The sequence below is a fragment of the Salvelinus sp. IW2-2015 genome, linkage group LG15, assembly GCF_002910315.2.
Source record: "Salvelinus sp. IW2-2015 linkage group LG15, ASM291031v2, whole genome shotgun sequence".
Lineage (NCBI taxonomy): Eukaryota > Metazoa > Chordata > Actinopteri > Salmoniformes > Salmonidae > Salvelinus > Salvelinus sp. IW2-2015.
Window position 1 is genome coordinate 13,142,818 of NC_036855.1, and position 12,480 is coordinate 13,155,297.

Consider the following 12,480-nt stretch of genomic DNA (forward strand, 5'->3'; position numbering starts at 1 on the left):
ACGATTGAAACCCTAGGGGTTGGTTGTGTTTGTGTACTATGAAACCCTAGGGATTGGTGTGTTGTACTATATGAAACCCTAGGGGATTGTTGTGTTTTGTTACTATGAAACCCTAGGGGATTGGTTGTGTTTGTGTACTATGAAACCCTAGGGATTGGTTGTTTGTGTACTATGAAAACCCTAGGTTGGTTGTGTTGTGTTACTATGAAACCCTAGGGGATTGGTTTGTGTTTGTGTACTATGAAACCCTAGGGGATTGGTTGTGTTTGTGTACTATGAAACCCTAGGGATTGGTTGTGGTGTGTTACTATGAACCCTAGGGGATTGGTTGTGTTGTGTACTATGAAACCCTAGGGATTGGTGTGTTTGTGTACTATTGAAACCTACATACCCTAGGGATTGGTTGTGTTTGTGTACTTATGAAACCCTAGGGATTGGTTGTGTTGTGTACTATGAAACCCTAGGGGATTGGTTGTGTTTGTGTACTATGAAACCCTAGGGATTGGTTGTGGTTGTGTACTATAAACCTAGAGGATTGTTGTGGTGTTACTATGAAACCCTAGGGGATTGCAGCCACTTGAACATTATGTCTCAAAACGGACCATGTTTAAAGTGTTTAAAGTGTTTAAAGTGTGATATCTTATAATCTCTTCTCATCTCTGGATGTTTGTTTGCTTGTGTTTGAGACCACTACCTTCCCAGCTTGGCATATCCCCTGTTCTAATCATTTTTTTTGTGTTGAGCATTACCATGCTGAATATGATTGAGATTGCATCCATACAGGAGAGGGCATGACAAGGACAATCAGTGATATAGTCGTGCACCATGTTTACCAGCAATACTGCACAGCCAGCTGTTTTTCAGGTGGTCCAACCCACCACACCCATACCATTGAGTTGTCTTCCTGGTGCAATGTCATGTGTATTACGGTATGATGACACCACTAGAGTGAATATTGCTGCGCTGACATCATCATTACACATCTTGTTTTGATTTCACATTTTAATTCATGAATTGTTGTCACTTAGTAAAGTCTAAAGCAATGTTCTAAACTATGGGTCAGGACCAAAGTGGCGTGTGAGAGGTTGGTTGAGAGTTATAATACATCGAAAATCCACTCTATTTCTTCTTCATTTGGGTCTTTGAGTACAATTTGGTCACAGGAGGACGGTGCATTTCTCATTCGATGCTCGAGCTGAAAAAGTTTTAGAAACAATCACATTGTCACTCCTTCCTCCTGTTCCTCTGTGGCTGCTGCTGGTTGGACTCCCATCACATGTGGGTCACTGTTCCTCTTGACTGAACATTACTGCCCCAGTCCTCTCGCTGCACGCGCAAGGACACTGAGACACTAAGTGACGATGACAGCAATGACTTTGCATACCCAAATGAAGCAACTCTGTGCTGTCTCCTCTGCTCTGCAGAACAAGTGAGGATGCCATTCCTGCCTTCATCTTATTGTATAATAATGAGAATGAAGAATCACATGAGCTTGTCATTTAGTTCATGTCTGTGCTGTGGGATCTGAATTCATGACAGCAACTGAAGATACAGCAATTGAATGGAGAGTCAGTTGTCTTCGCGATGATATGGCTGTGTGTGTGTGTGTGTGGTGTGTGTGTGTGTGTGTGTGTGTGTGTGTGTGTGTGTGTGTGTGTGTTCATCAGAGGGATGCAGCAGCGTTCAACTCAGTGTTACTAAAGTAAAAGACAACCATAGATAATATGTACCTGTTCACTCTTCCTACATGTCTTCTGATCCATGAAGCATGTGGTACCCATAAACCCTTGTGGTCAAACGTGTGAAGCTTAATAAGGTCAAATATAAGGATGATTGATCATCTGATTTACTGACCCTATAGAATCAAAAAAGTGAACCTCTGTAACTAGCACTGTAGCTATAAACAAGTAACATGTAACTACAGATACATACAAGCAATATTTTAGTGCCCCAACAGGCTTTACTTTTCTACACCCTGCAGCCATCTCTGTAATGTTATATAATATTACTGGTTGTACTACGGCTGTAGCTTGAATGAGTATGTGGTACAGCCAAAGCAGATTAATCAAAAAAATTGTGAAAGAGAACGTGTGTCTACAGTGCAATCCTCTCCTCTCCTCTCATTTCCTCTCCTCCACTTCTCCTCTCCTCCCCCCTCTTCTCCCTCTCTCTCCTCCCCTTGCTTCCCTCCCCTCCCTTCCTCTTCTCCTCTCCCTCCTCCCTCCTCCCCTCGTCCTCTCCTCTACTCTCCTCCCCCTTCTCTTCCTCTCCTCCCCTCCCCTCCCCTTTCTCCTTCTCCTTTCCCCTCTCCTCCTCCTCTCTACCCTCTCTTCCCTCTCTCTCTCTCTCTCTCTCTCTCTCTCTCTCTCTCTCTCTCTCTCTCTCTCCTCTCCTCTCCTCTCCTCTCCTCCTCTCCTCTCCTCTCATTTTCATAAATACTTTTAATTCTCTTCTCATTTTACACTCTATCCCACTCTCTTCCCTCCCCTGTCCTACACTACTCTCTTTCTTGACATCCTCCTCTTCTCTCATTCTCTGTTCCTTCCCTGTCTTCACTCATTCTCTGTTCCTCCCTGCTGGGAACTTCAAATGGGAGGAGGGGTTAGGACTGGAGCGTAGTGTAGTGGAGGAGCCGTGGGATTGGCTGAGAGGCGGTATCTCTCTCAGCTCATTGGCTGAGAGCCTGAGAACTCTCTGAGTTGAGTTCCATCCTTGTTCCAGGGAGCATAAGCAGTGTGGGACTGCTCTGGTTAACGACCAACTGCTCAGAACAGAAGCACAAAGAGTGGACACTTTTCTGTTTGTTTGGGTTTTTTAGATTCCAACTTCACAGTGAGGAAAATACATCGTGATGCAGCCACTGCAGAGTGACTTGCTCTATCGCTCCCTCCCTTCCTCTCCAAAGGAAAAAGTACGTTGCTGTTTTGCCTTTTTCTTTCCTCTTCCTCGTTCCCAAAGTGATGTATAGATGCATGCTGCCATGCTGTGAGAGGGACAACTAGTGATTTGGAAACTACGCAATCATGTGCAATTCCTATCAGTATTTCATATTAGGATATTGCACATGTATTGGATAGGTTCCAATCATGTGTCCCTCTTCACAGCACTGTGCAGCATATGATCTATACATCACTTTGGGAACGAAGAAAGGAAAGAAAAAGCAAAACACAACTTACTTTTCCTTGAGAGAGAAGAGGAGGGAGAGCGAGGAGCAAGTCACTCTGCAGCTGGCTGCATCACGATGTATTTTTCCTCACTGTGAAGTTGGCAATCTAAAAAAACAAACAAACAGAAAAGTGTCCACTCTTTGTGCTTCTGTTCTCCTGAAGCAGATTGTGTTAACCAGAGCAGTCCCACACTGCTTATGCTCCTGGACAAGGATGGAACTCAACTCAGAGTTCTTCAGGCTCTCAGCCAATGAGCTGAGAGAGATACCGCCTCTCAGCCATCCCACGGCTCCTCCACCACATACGCTCCAGTCCCCTAACCCCTCCTCCCATTGAGTTCCAGCAGGGAAGAACCTCAGAAGATGGTGAAGACAGGAAGGAACAGAGAATAGAGATTGTCACAAGATAGAGTCGTAGAAGAGGAACGGAGTGGATAGAGGATGTTAAAAAGAGAAGAGAATTAAATATTATGAAAATGAGAGAGAGGAGAGGAGAGAGAGAGAGGAGAGGAGAGAGAGAGAGAAGAGAGGAGAGAGGAAGAGAGAGAGAGACGAAGAAGAGAGAGGGTAGAGAGTAGGGAGAGGAGAGGAGAGGGGAGAGGAAGGGAGAGGGAGGGGAGAGAGTAGGAAAGAAAGAGGGGGAGGAGAGAGATGAGAGGAGGAGACAGTTAAGAGGACGAGAGGAAAGCAAGGGGAGATAGAGGAGAGAGAGAAGAGGGGAGGAGAGGAGAAGGTGAGAGGAGAATAGGGAATAGAGAGGATGCCGCTATGCTACACGTTCTCTTTCACAATTTTTTGATTAATCTGCTTTGCTTGTACAATACTCATTCACTAGCTACAGCCGTAGTACTACCAGTAATACTATATAACATACAGAATGGCTGCAGGGTGTAGAAAGTAAAGCCTGTTGGGCACCAAATATTGCTTGTATGTACTGTACTACATGGTACTGTTATAGCTCCAGTTGCTAGTTACCAGAGGTTCACTTTTTGATCTATAGTCAGTAAATCAGATGATCAATCATCCTTATATTTGACCTTATTAAGCTTACCACGTTGACCACAAGGTGTATTGGTACCACATGCTTCATGGATCAGAAGACATGTGGGAAGAGTGAACAGTTACATATTATCTTAGGTGTCTAGTTTACTTTAAGTAACACTGAGTTGAACGCTGCTGCATCCCTCTGATGAACACACCACACACACACACACACACACACACACACACACACACACACACACACACACACACACACACCATATTCAATCGGCGAGACAACTGACTCTCCCATTCAGATTGCTGTATCTTCGTGCTGTCATGAATCAGACCGTGCCACACAGCACAGACATGAACTAAATGACAAGCTCATGCTATTCTCATTCTACATTATACAATAAGATGAAGCAAGGAATGCATCCTCAACTTGTTCTGCAGAGCAGAGGAGACAGCACAGAGTTGCTTATGGTAATGCAAATCATTGCTCTATCTCACTTAGTTCTCAGTGTCCTCGCGTGCCGAGAGGGACTGGTGGGCAGTAATGTCAGTCAAGAGAACAGTGACCCCACATGATGGAGTCCAACCCAGCAGCAGCCACAGAGGAACAGGAGGAAGGAGTGACAAGTGATTGCTTTCTTAAACTTTTTCAAGCTCAGACTCGAGATGAGAAATGCACCGTCCTCCTGTGACCAAATGTACTCAAACGACCCAAATGAAGAAGAAATAGAGTGGTATTTCGATTAGTATCATAACTCTCAACCAACTCTCACAACCCACTTTAGGTCCTGACCCATAGTTTAAGAACATTGCTTTAGACATTACTAAGTGACAACAATTCATGAATTAAAATGTGAAATCAAACAAGATGGTAATGATGAGTCAGCGCAGCAATATTTCACTCTAGTGGTGTTCATCATACCGTAATACACATGACATTGCCACCGGAAGACAACTCAATGGTATGGGGTGGTGGTGGTGGGACCACACTGGAAAAACAGCTGGCTGTGCAGTATTGCTGTAAACATGGTGCACGACTATATCACTGATTGCCTTGTCATGCCCCTCCTGTATGATGCAATCTCAATCATATTCAGCATGGTTAAATGCTCAACAACAAAAAACAATGATTAGAACAGGGATATGCCAAGCTGGGAAGGTAGTGTCTCAACACAAGCAAACAAACTCAGAGATGAGAAGAGATTATAAGATATCCACACTTTAAACACTAACACTTTAAACATGGTCCGTTTGAGACATAATGTTCCAAGTGGTTGCAATCCTCAGGTTATTAGTACACAACCACAACAATCCCCTGGGTTTCATAATACAAACACAACACCCTAGGTTCATAGTACAACGCAACAACCATCCCCTAGGGGTTATAGTACAAAACAACAATCCCTAGGTTTCATAGTACACAACACAACCAATCCCCTAGGGGTTTCAGTAGTACACAAACACAACCAATCCCCTAGTGTTTCTAGTAACACAAACACAACCAATCCCCTAGGGTTTCATAGTACACAAACACAACCAATCCCTAGGTTTCATAGTACACAAACACAACCAATCCCCTAGGGTTTCATAGTACACAAACAACAACCAATCCCTAGGGTTTCATAGTACACAAACACACAATCCCCTAGTTCATAGTACACAACACAACCAATCCTAGGTTTAGTACACAAACACAACCAATCCCTAGGTTTCATAGTACACAAACACAAACCAATCCCTAGGTTTTATAGTACACAAAACCAACAAATCCCCTAGGTTCATAGTACACAAACACAACAATCCCCTAGGGTTTCATAATACAAACACAAACCAATCCCTAGGGCATATACACAAACAACCAATCCCCTAGGTTTCATAGTACACAAACACAACCAATCCCCTAGGGTTTCATAGACACAAACACAACCAATCCCCTAGGGTTCAGTACACAAACACCAACCAATCCCTAGGGTTTCAAGTACACAAACACAACCACAAACAAAATGCTATCTGAAATCACATACACATTATGTTTAGCTCTGTACATCTCTACACACACAATAGTTGACTGTGTTTATTCTTAAAGGTAGTCAGCCTTGTGTATATCCCAGCATTTCCCCACATCAACTCATAATATACTGGGTACGCCAGCTCAGTGCATAATGCTGGATTATGTCTGTGGTGTATGAGTCAGACCCAGGGCCACTGCTACACTCTTAGAAAAATGTCTATCTAAACCTAATATGGTTCTTTGGCTGTCTCCATAGGGAAACCTTTGAATAACCCTTTTTGGTTCCATGTAGATCCCTTTCCACAGAGAGTTCTACATGGAACCAAAAATGTTTCTACCTGGCACCAAAACGGTTCTCCTATGGCAGGTATTCCCAAACTGTGGGTACGCGCAATCCATCGGAGGTACGTCAAATACAAATTGATTCACATCTAAAAACATTCATTAATAATTTCCAACGGGCCCATACATTTGGGTGAGTTTTTTTTTCTCGCCTGAGTAGCCTCGTTTTACTGCCAGAAATAAAATTAAACCATCTAGTTGTTCAGCAATATAACATCATCAATGTCAAATACAGGTAGCCTAGTCAAATAATAACATCCAATCACATTAACCATTACTCTCTCGTGGAATTTCACTAACAGTCGTATGTGAGCCAAAGTAGCTGATGCTCATGTTGGTCTTGTACTTGATGGCGCAAAAGCCAGTACAGGAGACATAGTTTGAGTGGAAACGCGCGTGCAAGGAGATGCTTCCCAACGCCACTTGGGTACACTGCAGCATCCACCAAGAGGCTCTTGCTGCCAAAGGAATTCCTTACAGCTTGAAAGACGTTTTTGGACACTACAGTAAAAATGGTTTAACTTGTTTAAAGCAAGGCTCGCCCACTGACATCCTATTAAGGAAAACAAGAGTAAGAAACGATTCCGGCAGACAGAATGGGAATTTCGTCACATAAAAAAATATACATATATACAGTACTAGTCAAAGTTTGGACACACTGACTCATTCAAGGATGCTAATAACTATCTACATTGTGTAATAATAGTGAAGAGACAAACGATGAAATAACACATAGGGTCATGTAGTAACCAAAAAAGGGGAACACATCAATTCTTCAAAGTAGATGAAGACTACAAGAGGCCCACCCTGAGATGGCAAGCGTGCACACGTCTAGGCACTCGGAACCGCGCGTCACTGGATCGTTCCAACAGTGCTTGAAAGGAAGTCCAAGTGGCTGGAGCACTTGTTGGCGGCTTCTCACGTCTGCGGTTGCCAACTCACAAAACAGCTCTCATGGTGGGGTGAGGTCGTGTGAATGTGGAGGCCGAGTCATCTGATGCAGCTCCGTCCTCTCGTCTGCTTGGTATATAGCCCCTGTTTACAACGCTGGAGTGTGTGTGGGCGCACGTGTGCCTTTGAAAAACACAGAGATGAAGTCTACCCTAACCACCATAACCAGATGGGATGCGTGCCGCTGCAGGAATTCGGGGGTGCCTGCTTGGGAAGCTGGGCCCGATTAATAAATCACAGGACAGGTCACCAGCATAATGCATCCACCACACCACACGTCCCCGCCAGCTCTACTGGGGACCACACACGCAAGAGCATGCCGTGTCACCTGACCTGACAGTCGTGCCTACCCCAAAGACACGGCGTCGCGGGGAACAAAAAGCGCAAATGGGACTCATCGTCCAGACAGGTCTCTGCGGCTAGTACACAAACACAACCAATCCCCTAGGGTTTCATAGTACACAAACACAACCACAAACAAAATGCTATCTGAAATCACATACACATTATGTTAGCTCTGGTACATCTCACACACAAATATTGACTTGTGTTTATTCTTAAAGGGTAGTCAGGGCCTGTGTATACCAGCCATTTCCCACACTCCATAATATACTGGGTACAGCCAGTGCTGATAATGCTGGGTTGTGTCTGTTGGTGTATGAGTCAGACCCAGGGCCACTGCTGCACACTCTTAGAAAAWAAGGTGCTATCTAAAACCTAAATGGGTTCTTTGGCTGTCTCCATAGGAGAACCCTTTGAATAACCCTTTTTGGTTCCATGTAGATCCCTTTCCACAGAGAGTTCTACATGGAACCAAAAATGTTTCTACCTGGCACCAAAAACGGTTCTCCTATGGCAGGTATTCCCAAACTGGGGTACGCGCAATGCCATCGGAGGTACGYCAAATACAAATGTGATTCACATCTAAAAACATTCCATTAATAATTTCCAACGGGCCCATACATTTGGGTGAGTTTTTTTTCTCGCCTGAGTAGCCTCGTTTTACTGCCAGAAATAAAATTAAACCATCTAGTGTTCAGCAAAATAACATCACAATGTCAAATACAGGTAGCCTAGTCAAATAATTAACATCCAATCACATTAACCATTACTCTCTCGTGGGAATTTCACTAACAGTCCGTATGTAGCCAAACGTAGCTGCTGCTCATGTTGGTGTCTGTACTGATGGCGCAAAAGCCATGACAGGGAGACATAGTGGAGTGGTAACGCGCGTGCAAGGAGATGCTCCCAACGCCACTTGGGTACACTGCAGCATCCACCAAGAGGCTCTTGCTGCCAAAGGAATTCCTGACAGCTTGAAAGACGTTTTGGACACTACAGTRAAAATGGTTAACTTTGTTAAAGCAAGGCTCGCCCACTGACATCCTATTAAGGAAAACAAGAGTAAAGAGAACGAWTTCGGCAGACAGAGTGGGAGKGTCGTCACATAAAAAATATACATATATACAGTACTAGTCAAAAGTTTGGACACACCTACTCATTCAAGGGTTTTCTTTAATATTACTATTTTCTACATTGTAGAATAATAGTGAAGAGATCAAAACTATGAAATAACACATATGGAATCATGTAGTAACCAAAAAAGTGTTAAACAAATCAATTCTTCAAAGTAGATTGAAGATTATTCARAGTAGCCACCCTTGATGACAGCTTYGCACACTCTTGGCATTCTCGTAACCAGCTTCACCTGGAATGCTTTTCCAACAGTCTTGAAGGAATTCCCACATGTGCTGAGCACTTGTTGGCTGCTTTTACTTCACTCTGCGGTCCAACTCATCCAAAACATCTCAATTGGGTTGAGGTCGGGTGATTGTGGAGGCCAGGTCATCTGATGCAGCACTCCATCRCTCTCCTTCTTGGWCWAATAGCSYTTACACAGCCTGGAGGTGTGTTGGGTCATTGTCCTGTTGAAAAACAAATGATAGTCCCACTAAACCCAAACCAGATGGGATGGCTTGTCGCTGCAGAATTCTGTGGTAGCCTTGCTGGTTAAGTGTGCCTTGAATTTTAAATAAATCACAGACAGTGTCACCAGCAAAGCACCACCACACCATCACACCTCCTCCTCCATGCTTCACGGTGGGAACCACACACGCACAGATCATCCGTTCACCTACTCTGCATCTCACAAAGACACGGCGGTTGGAACAAAAAATCTCAAATTTGGACTCATCAGACCAAAGGACATTTTCCTCGGTCTAATGTCCATTGCTCGTGTTTCTTGGCCCATGCAAGTCTCTTCTTATTATTGGTGTCCTTTAGTAGTAGTTTCTTTGCAGCAATTCGACCATGAAGGCCTTATTCACAGTTGATGTTGAGATGGGTCTGTCACCTGAACTGTGTGAAGCATTTATTTGGGCTGCAATCTTGCCATAATATTGAYTTGGTCTTTTACCAAATAGGGCTATCGTCTGTATACCAACCCTAACTTGTCACAACACAACTTTGGCTMAAACGCATTAAGAAGGAAAGAAATTCCACAAATTAACTTTTAACAAGGCACACATGTTAATTGAAATGCATTCCAGGTGACTACCTCATGAAGCTGGTTGAGAGAATGCCAAGAGTGTGCAAAGCTGTCATCAAGGCAAATGGTGGCTACTTTGAAGAAGTAGCCACCCTCTGTATATATATATATTATACATAAGAACATATTATACTTAAAGCTGGGATTCGCATTATGGTAAACAGCGCCACTGTTCACCCCCAGCACATTTGTTATTGTTTTTGTTTTGTTAATGAAACAGAAGAGATGAACATCCAGCATCGTGACACATTTTTTTGCAATAGATACTGTTCTATCACACATGCAATKATGTGCAATGATTTACAAGGGGATAAAAGATTGTTCATTGTTTAAAGTAATGCTTTGTTGTTGTAATATCGCAAACGGGCGTGGCAGTTTCAGCATGACTGAGTTCATCTTTAACCAGTGGTGATGGAAGCAAGGGGCGTGATGTGAGAATGTGTTTTCCCAAGGCTCTGCCTCCCTGATTGGTGATGGTGCCAGTTCCACCATGCATCGTGATACGGCACAACCAAATTACAGTTTGTCACAGTACCTTGTCGCTATGTAATTATCATCTTGTTTTCTCCCCCTTCGCCTGAAACAAGGCTCCACTTGTGTTCTATTCCTTCTGTCTTCAGTTTCTCTTTGACTTCTCTGGACTTTTCAAAGAAACATATCTGTTTGATCCTTTGTATGAAAGACAGCAAAGCATTGATATCACATTCTCAAAATAATAACACTGTCAACTCGGAATAACCCTAACCACTTAATAAATAGTGTCTTTAAATGAGGAGACACTAGTTACAGCATTATGAATGTGTAATAGACTACTGCACAACTGTACAATTGTGTGTATTGTCCATAAAAACATTGTGGGCCTTACAATAAACAGTGAATGACATATGATGTTCCAGGGCAGGCACGTGTGTGTATGTGTGTGTGTGTGTGTGTGTTTTCTCGTGTGTTCTCATGTGTGTGTTCTCGAGCTGAGTTATACAGATTCATAGTGACCTGCCACTTCACATGTTTAGCCTTATCATGGCCTAGTTAGAGCAGCACCTCAGATAGCCCAGGGTTAGAGCCAGGGTGAGGGCTCCAGAGACAGGCTTCGGGGGAGAGGCTGTTGGAGCACATCATGTAACAGGGAAGGGGGACCATCCATGCCCTCTGAGGCTGTTATGGTTGCGTGGTTCCTAGAACAGAAAGCCTCTACCCTGTCTGCCTCTGCTGTATAGAAACCTCAATACCTTGACCCTACTTAAACTACACTTCCCTTCGTCATGATACACAGCACAATCATGAAGGGAATGCAGCAGTCCTAGCAGCAGTGGCAGACAGATGCAGAGCCCACATTCTGTAGTCTGAGGGGAGATTACTTGAACTGAGATCCCTTAAATTCTCTATATTCCCTCCCTTAAACTAAGGTCTTTAAATCTTAAATATACAAAAGTCCAGAGTAATAATACATCCACAGACCAATCCATTTGTTTTTGATTAACATGCGGATATTCTTTTGTCCTTCTACTGTAGTACAGATGATATGCTCAACATCCTAGGGATAGGCCATTATTAGGGCTCCCATTGCAGGCAGTGAGTGTCTGGGTTGGTGGGACATAATTGGCTCTGTGGCTTTTGGTGGTGGCTGTGACACTGTATCCTACTCAGAGAGAACATATTGACATCTAATCACTAAGTCAGCATGCTACTCTCTCTCTCTGTGTGTGTGTGTGTGTGTGTGTGTGTGTGTGTGTGTGTGTGTGGCTGTTTTGGAAAAACCAAGATGATATCCCACTAAAACCCAAAACCAGATGGGATGGCTTGTCGCTGCAGAATTCTGTTGGTAGCCTTGCTGGTTAAGTGTGCCTTGAATTTTAAATAAATCACAGACAGTGTACCAGCAAAGCACCACACACCATCACACCTCCTCCTCCATGCTTCACGGTGGGAACCACACACGCCAGCAGATCATCCGTTCACCTACTCTGCATCTCACAAAGACATGGCGGTTGGAACAAAAAATCTCAATTTGGACTCATCAGACCAAAGGACATTTTCCTCGGTCTAATGTCCATTGCTCGTGTTTCTTGCCCATGCAAGTCTCTCTTATTATTGGTGTCCTCTTAGTAGTTTTCTTTGCAGCAATTCGACCATGAAGCCTTATTCACAGTTGATGTTGAGATGGGTCTGTCACCTGAACTGTGTGAAGCATTTATTTGGGCTGCAATCTTTGCCATAATATATTTTGGTCTTTTACAAATAGGGCTATCGTCTGTATACCAACCCTAACTTGTCACAACACAACTCTTGGCTAACGCATTAAGAAGGAAAGAAATTCCACAAATTAACTTTTAACAAGGCACACATGTTAATTGAAATGCCTTCCAGGTGACTACCTCATGAAGCTGGAGAGAATGCCAAGAGTGTGCAAAGCTGTCATCAAGGCAAATGGTGGCTACTTTGAAGAAGTAGCCACCTCTGTATATA